Genomic DNA, 8812 nt, shown 5'->3' with positions numbered 1-8812 from the left:
CCGTTCTACCTTAGGCCGGGCGCATATCTCTTAGATTCTCCAACAGAATCTTCGTGGTATAAGCTAGATAGATGGCGGCATTCATGAGGATCCGGAAAGTCTAACCTTGTCTGTGGTATTCCGAGTAGGATCCTGGGAATCCGGAAAGTCTCACCTTGTCTGTGGTATTCCGAGTAGGATTCCGGTATTGAATGACTGTGACGTGCTTCAAACTCCTGAAGGCTGGGCGTTAGTGACAGACGCAAAAGAATCAATGGATTCTATTCCAACCTGATTGAGAACCGACAGATGATTAGCCGTGCTGTGACAGAGCATAGGAACGTTTTCACTGAGAGGATGGGATGTAGCCATTGACAACGGTGATGCCCTACATACAGCTTGCCATGGAAAGGAGTAGGAAGGATTGGATGACTGTAATAGGAAAGTAGAGATTCAAGAGAAGCACAGCATCTCCACACACTTATCTGAAATTCCCACTATGGATTTACATAAGTATTCTATCCCTTTTATTATTCCTTCTTATTATTAATTTTCGAAACCACAAACCAATTTAATCTGCCTAACTGAGATTTACAAGGTGACCATAGCTTGCTTCATACCAACAATCTATGTGGGATCAACCCTTACTTACGTAAGGTATTACTTGGATGACCCAGTACACTTGCTGGTTAAGTTGAACGGAGTTGTGAACCATGGCATTGGCATCATGTTTTTTTGGCGCCATTACCAGGGAATGAAAAGCAATGAATTTTGCAAAATGGAATAACAATTGAATCACAATTTCGTCCACCAAAAAAGAAAATATTTTTGTTTTTATTTTAAAAATTTAGTTAGAATCTGAAAATTAAGAGAAGAAATAGAATAAAATTTAAATTTAAAACAATTAGTTAAGTTAAAAGAATTTTGAAAAAGAAGAAGGTGATTTTCGAAAATTAGAGAGAGAAAAGTAGTTAGGTGGTTTTGAAAAAGATAAGAAATAGTAAAACAAACAAAAAAGTCAATTAGTTAGTTGAAAAAGATTTGAAAACTAATTTTGAAAAGATAAGAAGTTAGAAAAGATTTTGAAATTGATTTTGAAAAGATATGATTTGAAAAAGATATGTTTGAAAAGATATGGAAAAGATATAATTGAAAATTATTTTGAAAATATTTAATTTTTAAAATCAGAATTAATGACTTGATTCACAAGAAATCAAAAGATATGATTTTAAAATTTAAAGTTTGAATCTTTCTTAACAAGAAAGTAACAAACTTAAAATTTTTGAATCAAAACATTAAATATTAGTATTAATTTCGAAAAAAATTATGAAATAAAGATAAGGAAAATATTTTGAAAATCAATTTAAAAAATTTTTTGAAAATATAAAAGAAAAATGAAAAAGATTTGATTTTTGAAAAAGTTTTGAAAAGATAAGATTTTTTTTAAATTGAAATCTTGACTTGACTAATAAGAAACAACTTATTTTAAAAATTTTTGACTAAGTCAACCCAAAGATTTCGAAAATTATGAATAAAATAAGGAAAATATATTTTTTTGATTTTTTTGAATTTAATGAGGAAAGAGAAAAATCACAAAATTACTCAACACATAAAAGTTTTGGATAAAAACAAATGATGCATGCAAGAACACTATGAATGTCAAGATGAACACCAAGAACACTTTGAAGATTATGATGAACATCAAGAACTTATTTTTGAAAAATTTTCAAGAAAAGAAAAATATGCAAGACACCAAACTTAGAGATTATATACGTTTAGACACTAACAAACTAAAAATGCATATGAAAAACAAGAAAAGACACAAAATAAGAAAATTACAAGATCAAACAAGGAGACTTACCAAGAACAACTTGAAGATCATGAAGAACACCATGCATGAGTTTTCAAAAATTTTTGAGAAAATTAAAAATATGCAATTGACACAAAACTTAAAAATTGACACTGGACTCAAACAAGAAACACAAAATATTTTTTTGGTTTTTTTATGATTTTATTAAATTTTTTTTATTTTTTGAAATTATTTTGGAAAAACGAAAAAGAAGAAAAAATTTTTTTGAAAGATTTTTGAAAATAAAATAAAGGTTGAAACAAAAAGAAAATTACCTAATCTAAACAACAAGATGAACCGTCAGTTGTCTAAACTTGAACAATCCCCGGCAACGGCGCCATAAACTTGGTGCACGAAATTGTGATCTCAATGGCGCCAACAACTTGATACACACAATTGTAATCTTAACTCTTTTTCACAACTTCGCACAACTAACCAACAAGTGCACTGGGTCATCCAAGTAATAAACCTTATGTGAGTAAGGGTCGATCCCACGGAGATTATCGACTTGAAGCAAGCTATGGTCATCTTGTAAATCTCAGTCAGGCAGATTCAAATGGTTATGAAGTTTTGATAATTAAAAGATAAATAAAACATAAAATAAAGATAGAGATACTTATGTAACTCATTGGTGGGAATTTCAGATAAGCATATGGAGATGTTATATTCATTTTGAATCTCTGATTTCCTACTTCCTTCATCCAATCCTTCATACTCCTTTCTATGACAAGCTGTATGTAGGGGTATCACCGTTGTCAATGGCTACTGTCCATCCTCTCAGTGAAAATGATCTAGCTACGGGTTACGTAGGGCTAATCATCTGTCGGTTCTCACTTGTGTCAGAATAAGATCCAATGATCTTTTTGCGTCTGTCACTACGCCCAACAGTCATGAGTTTGAAACTCTTCACAGTCATCCCATCCCAGATCCTACTCGGAATACCACAGACAAGGTTTAGACTTTCTGGATCTCAAGAATGCTGCCAATTGATTCTAGCTTATACCACGAAGACTCTAATCTTACAGAATGGAAGGCTCTGTTGCCAGGAGAGGCAGCCATGCATCCTGGACAAGGAATCCAAGAGATACACACTCTAGCTTTCGCAGGTAGAACGGAAGTGTTTATCAGGCACGCGTTCATAAGTGAGAATGGTGATGAGTGTCATGGATCATCACATTCATCAGGTTGAAGTGCGAGTGAACATCTTAGAATAAGAATAAGCTTGAATTGAATAGAAGAACAATAGTACTTTGCATTAATACTCGAGGAACAACAGAGCTCCACACCTTAATCTACGGTATGTAGAAACTCCACCGTTGAAAATACATAAGTGATGAAGGTCCAGGCATGGCCGAATGGCCAGCCCCCAAAACGTTATCAAGAGATCAAAAGATGATCAAAAGATGTCTAATACAATAGTAAAAAGTTCTATTTATACTAAGCTAGTTACTAGGGTTTACAGAAATAAGTAAATGATGCAAAAATCCACGTTCGGACCCACTTGGTGTGTGCTTGGGCTGAGTATTGAAGCTTTCATGTGTAGAGGCCTTCTTTGGAGTTAAACTCTAGTTTGTAGCTTGTTTCTGGCATTTGACTCTAGCTTGCAACTTGTTTCTGGCGTTTAACACCAGAATAGGACAGAAAGCTGGCGTTGACCACCAATTTGTGTCGTCTAAACTCGGGTAAAGTATGGAGTATTATATATTTCTAGAAAGCCCTAGATGTATACTTTCCAATGCAATTGAGAGCGCGCCATTTGGATTTCTGTAGCTCCAAAAAATCTATTTCGAGTGCAGGGAGGTCAGAATCCAACAGCATCAGCAGTCCTTTTTCAGCCTCTGAATCAGATTTTTGCTCAGGTCCCTCAATTTCAGCCAGAAAATACCTAAAATCACAGAAAAACATACAAACTCATAGTAAAGTCCATAAATGTGAATTTTACTTAAAAACTAATAAAAATATACTAAAAACTAACTAAATCATACTAAAAACTATGTAAAAATAATGCAAAAAAGCATATAAATTATCCACTCATCACTAATCCATAAAAATAAAATAGAGCTCTTAACCTTTAACATAGGAGATTTAATTACTCAAGATAGAAAAGAAAACAATCTAAGATTAATGAGGTTCCTTCCCCAAATTTGTGAACCATGTTCACTTATTTATATCCTAACTTCCTAACTAATTCAAATTCAAAAAAATCTTATCTTCCAAAAAAAAGATAACAACTTATTCTAATGCAAATCTAATCTAAATCCTAAAAATTAAATCTTATCTTTTAGAAAGAATTTGTTGCTACTAATTATTTAAATATTGAATCTTGAATTGAATTTAGAGCTTCCTGATAGTTGAATTGATACTTGGTGCTTGGCTTCTTGGTTTGGCGCTTGGCGCCCAGTACTTGAGAAATTGGTGGCATTGGGCAGAGTCTACTTTGCCTCTTCTTAGACACGAAGGCATTGAGCTCGATGATGGTGGAGTTGGGCGCCCAAATTGGGCACTGGGTTTGGGGTAAGGGTGCTAGGTGCCACTTTCTTGGAGTTGGACTTTGAGGTTGGGTGCCCAACTTAGAGTTTGGGCGCCCAACTTAGAGTTTGGGCGCTGGTCTTGGCCTCTTAAAGCCTAGCACCGCTAGCCTTGTGTTTTCTTATTGATCTCATCATGATTTGCTTAATTATATCATGAAAACACAACCATTCTAAAATAATTTCAAACAAATGATGCATTAAAATTTTTTTACTAGAAACATATGAACTTTGAATTAAATCTAAAAAAACTAATGGAAAAGATATCTAAAAATCATTAAAGATACCTGGGCATCACAACACCAAACTTAAACCGTGCTTGTCCTCAAACAAAAAGAAAAGTAAACAGAGTTTATCTTAATGAAAAGAATTGAAGAATTTGTAAATTTAAGTCCAAATAAAAGTGGGTTTGCACATATTTCTATGATTATAAACGGATTTCTCTTATCTTAATGAATCTTGCACACTTAGGAATAAAGAATATCCAAAAACTCAAAATTGGATTGTATTATGAGAATCCTCTTATACTTGTATGATTCTTAAAGCAGTTTTTCTTTACAATTCAACTGGAAAAAAGATGTTTGAAGTTCTTAACTCTAATTATTTTGTTTTAAGGCAGCTCTTAGCGGATTTTTAATCGATAATCTCGAGCCAGTTAGTCCAAGTTACCGGGTGATAAAGCATTTCTCGGATCTAATTGCTCAAGTCTCTCCTTGACACGATCACATCACAAGCGCATACCTAGGAATTTGTTCATCTAGACATCGATGCCCAGAGCCTCTTTGAACTCTAAATATTTTGTTTCATATCAACAATGTGGGCTTTCAATCAATAATCACAAGCCAGTTGGCCCAAGTTATCGAGTGATGAGGCACCCTCATATTTACTTACCGAAGTCTCTCCTTGAAACATAAATATCACAGGCACATAACTGGGCTCTAGTCATTGGCACTCAGAGCTTTATTGATTTTGATTTTTCAATCTTTCTATACTTTTTTCCATAACTGCTTCAAGGTCTTCAATGTTTGAAATCTTATAATATGTCTCTAAACTTTTGTTTATGGAGATTCTGTCTTTCTTTTCTTCAAGATTCGTTCAAATACTTTAGGTACATAGAATGTAATCATATTACTAATGACCACCACATTTCAGTAGGACTTTCTTTGTTAATATTCAATTCCTTTTTATTAAGAGTTACTCCCTTCACATTAGTGGAGTTCACAAAGGACAAGTACAAGTAGTAAGCACAAAGAGAAAAAATAAGAAAAATAAAAGAAAGATGATTCAAAAAACAAAAAATAAAGAAAAAGAAACAAAGACAAAATAAAAGGAAAAAAAAACTAACCATCAAAATAAAATTGAAGTTACCAAGTTTATCATTCATCATGGTCACCTTTCTCATTCTCTATCTCTGTCTCTTAGAGCTATTTTGTTCTCTTAGATAGCGTTTGGCAGAGATACAGAGATTGAGAGACAGATACTGAGAGATAGAGACAGAGAGACAATAACTAAAATAAGACTTAGTATTGTGTTTGGTATAAAATATCATTTAAAATAAAATACAGAGACTAAAATAAATGAAATGACCAAATTATTCCTACTAATTAAAAGAAAAAAACAAAAATAAAACCCAAATCCAATCCTTCAGACAACCATTTCCCCTTCCTCCTTTCTCAATCCCTAATCTCCCGTCAGTTCACCCAATTTTGCCGCGTCAATCTCTTGCTTGGCGTCGAGTTCGCCGTCGACAAGGAAGCCTTGCCATCGTTTCATCAATTCCTTCGCTTACGGTTCTCTCCATCTGTCTCTCTCTTTCTCTCTTTCTCTCTTGCTCTCTCTCACTTTCTTCTGTTAGTTGCAGGGGCAATTCGGTTGCTATTCATGCTGGAAACAGGGGCTATCCTCTGAATAAGGTATGTAAGCTGATGATTATGATAATTTTGATACCAAATTTCTGATGTTTCCTTGTCTTTGCAAAAGGGTAAAAATTTCAACAAAGGGCACCTGTAAAAATTTGAACTGAATTGTTCTTATTATAGAGATGATTATTTTGAGCATGATAGAATTACATATATACTTGTAAGCAATCACTGGTTTCTCTGACTACCGCGTCAAGTTTTGTACTAAGTATGACCCTTCCTTTTCCAGGTTGTCTGTACTGAAGGACCCGACAGAGTCAGAGAATTAATTGCCATAGGCGCTTCATTTGATCATGGAGAAGATGGTAACTTGCATGTAGTGAGGGAAGGGGGTCATTCACATCGTCGAATTGTTCATGCTGCTGATATGACTGGAAAAGCAATTGAAAGGGCTCTGCTGAAGTCAGTTGTTAATAATCCTAATATTTTTGTGTTTGAACACCATTTCGCTATAGATCTTCTCACTTGTCAGGTTTGTTTTCTCTGATATTATTTTATTTTTATACTAATGGTTTTGTACCGTATCCCTTGCTGGTACCTCGCTCCAAGCATGCTGGTATTTGTCAAACATTTGAAGTTTTAAATTCATGGGCTCTATTCAGTTGAAATTGTTGCTGTTCAAATTTTACTAGGTACATTTTGAATGTCTCAGTGCGGTCTCTAACAAAAAATCTAAAATATGCCACTGATGTTGCAGGATGGATCTGATATCACTTGTGTTGGTTTTGACACTCTGAATACTGAAACATTAGAGGTGGGGAAAGTGATTTTGTGCAATTGCTTGAGAAAGATGTTATTGCTATTGTTGAATATATTTCTGAATTTTCATCTTTTTAGTTTTTAGGTGGTAAGATTCCTTTCAAAGGTGACTTTGCTTGCATCTGGTGGATCTGGACATATTTATCCCAAAACTACAAATCCTCTGGTAGACCTCTTTTCTATTAATAAGATAGTTTTATCTTGAAAACTAAAGTTTACAAATAAACTACTGATTATTGTTATTTACTCATTTGCAACATCTTATTAATTTATTCTGATGATACAATATAAATTTAGAAATAGCATGATTAAAATATAAATAGAATTAATAAGATCTAGTTTAAGCTAAAATTGTTGATTGATTAAGTGGTTTTCTTTGTCCTTGTAAGTGTTAATTGATGGCAGTGAAGTGATCCATCTTATTCTGGTTTCATACTTAATATGTTGACTTGCTTATAGTTCATGACCTGCATTTTATGGTCTTATTTCTTTTAATTTAACTTGTTTATCTTTTTGTTATCGAAGGTGGCTACCGGAGATGGAATTGCCATGGCACACCGAGCTCAAGCTATGATTTCAAACATGGAGTAAGTAGATGAAGGCAAAAGGATACATAACTTATGCATCACAGAATCTCTTGAAGGCAAAAGAAACTACATATTAAGTTATAGTGTTGGGTTTTAAATTGCAGCATGAGTATTTATGTGTAATTTGTTTGTATTTGTAAACATGTTGTAAAAGCATGTGTATGAATGAATTAGATTGACTGATTTGTTGACATTAAATTCTTGAAATTAGATTGGCTGTTTTGGGAAATTCTTGTATTCTTAACCTAATTCCAAACAAAACAACTGCAAAATCTGATCCAACTAAAAAGTTATATTATCATAATATCATACAAAGCATTTAATATAGATGGGAATAACAACTTGCTAATTTGCTAATAACATAGATGGAAGGACACTGAATTTAGCATATTGAACTCATTAATATAAATTCATGAAGCATTAGTTTGAATATTCAGTATCTAACATTACCTTGAAAATTTATGAAGCAATAATTTGAAAAGTCAGAATCTAATAATAACTTGTGAATTAGGACATTTCACCTAATAATTTATTGAATTCATAAAAATAACTAAATCATCCTAATAAGTTAATGAATTCATAAAAATAACTACATAAAAATAACTACATCATCCTAAATTCATAAAAATAACTAAATCATCCTAACTAGTTATTGAATTCATAAAAATAAGTAAACCATCCTAACTATGTTCAACAAGAATCGTTAACTAGAACCACTTATTCTAATTGAGAATGGATCACACATAACCACTCTTCTGAGAATCCTTCAAACCCCAGAAAACCTTCTCCATCTGTGCATTATTAGCAAACTTCACTGCAACCTACACCACCTCATCGTTATCGAATCCAAGCTGTTCAAGCTTCTCACCGACCATGAACTTCTCATTCACCCCAGATATAGCATCAGCAAGAACTTGGGCATTCCGTCCTTGTTCAGTAGTCGAAAATTGCACCTGTTCAACCATCCTCTCTAGAATATCATTTTGCTTCCGCTTCTTTCCCGAATGCCTTCCGCTAGCTGCACAAGCATCAGAATGTGAACCTGCTCCTTGTCCTTCATGAAAACTTACATTTGCTGACATTCCAAAATCGTCCAAACTTGGACAATGATCTTCCTCCTCCTCTTGAACTTGCTCCTGTGCGTCAAAACCACTGACTGCACCTGCACCCGTGGCTTGATCCTTTCCGAAT

This window comes from Arachis duranensis, chromosome 1 (genome assembly GCF_000817695.3).
Source record: "Arachis duranensis cultivar V14167 chromosome 1, aradu.V14167.gnm2.J7QH, whole genome shotgun sequence".
Taxonomy (NCBI): domain Eukaryota; kingdom Viridiplantae; phylum Streptophyta; class Magnoliopsida; order Fabales; family Fabaceae; genus Arachis; species Arachis duranensis.
Note: the sequence above shows the minus strand (reverse complement) of the source record.